The sequence below is a fragment of the Pinus tabuliformis genome, chromosome Q (assembly GCF_031772625.1).
Source record: "Pinus tabuliformis cultivar Carrire ecotype Pingquan chromosome Q, CPIR1, whole genome shotgun sequence".
NCBI lineage: Eukaryota > Viridiplantae > Streptophyta > Pinopsida > Pinales > Pinaceae > Pinus > Pinus tabuliformis.
In genome coordinates this window covers 430,977,751-430,978,771 of record NC_142296.1, presented here as the reverse complement: position 1 = coordinate 430,978,771, position 1,021 = coordinate 430,977,751, and the positions used below count along the sequence as shown (strand labels likewise).

Here is a 1,021-nt window from a genome sequence, read left to right as displayed (position 1 = left end):
TTGCCCACTCTTCGACCGACTCAAGATCACCTCAAGAACACCTTAAGTGCACCCTCAAGAGGAGCGCATGAGATATGCGCAGACTCCTCTTATTTCTGCGCACTATTCACTTGTCTTCTTGATCTATGCGTAGAAGAGATGTGTAGTCTTGTTGTTCAAATGAGCCTCAAGGCTCTCATATATATACACTACATAGCGTGGGTTTACATGGGGTGTGCAGCCCCTTGGCCGACCCCCAAAACCACTCATCATGCGCCCAAAGCCTTGCATACAAGTCGGCTTTACAAGCGTTTACACCATCGCATATATACATGCTCAACACTTAGTCGTATTTTAAGTGTTTTCCTTTCGTCGCATATTTTGTCAAATTTCCTTCGTAGCTCGTCGCACGCCCGTGTCGCTGCGCCTGCCCGTCGTGCAACCCTCGCCTGCCCGTCGTGTAGCCCACGCCCACTTATGCGCCCGCGCCCGTCCGTGCGCTCGCGCGCCCGCCCGTGCGCCCGCGCGCCTGTCGACCGTCCGTGCACCCGCGCGTCCGTTGACTCGCCCGGCGCCTAACCGCGCCCGCGCTCGGGTAGAACTCGAGGACCTTACAGCAAGGGCTCTACGAACAAATAGTACGCATTGACGCTGGAAAAAGCCAACGTCTTCCTTCAAGCGTCGAAGCGAAAAAACCATCCAATCGTGTCCGACTTGCCGGACTCGAACCAGCGACCTAAGGATTAGGTCAAGATTTAGTATCCCACTACAGTCCTCCGCTCTACCAACTGAGCTAATGTCAGAAATTGTGTTGATACTTTACAAGAAGATTTTAATTTTAAAAACTCGTCAGCCCTCCCATTCCGTCTTCACCATGTTGCTTGCGAGTATGTTCGTGAGCGTATCTCGGATGACTAGAGACCAATTTTTTTTTTTTTAAATTCGTATGGCTCTGCAAAACTATAATGAGACACTTCTGCTTTGCCCAGTTACTGTTACAACCATATCTGCCTCGTAGCATCATCATTTTGGAAGAGGAAAA

The 1,021-nt window shown here is 50.5% G+C and overlaps 1 non-coding gene across 1 annotated transcript; it reads right to left on the bottom strand.

Moving 5' to 3' along the window:
* Nucleotides 1-687: 687 nt before the first annotated feature.
* On the bottom strand, nucleotides 688-782 carry TRNAY-GUA (transfer RNA tyrosine (anticodon GUA)). Its single transcript has 2 exons — nucleotides 746-782; nucleotides 688-723 (listed from the first exon to the last, which is right to left on the bottom strand). It is a non-coding gene; the product is annotated as a tRNA-Tyr (tRNA).
* Nucleotides 783-1,021: the final 239 nt, after the last annotated feature.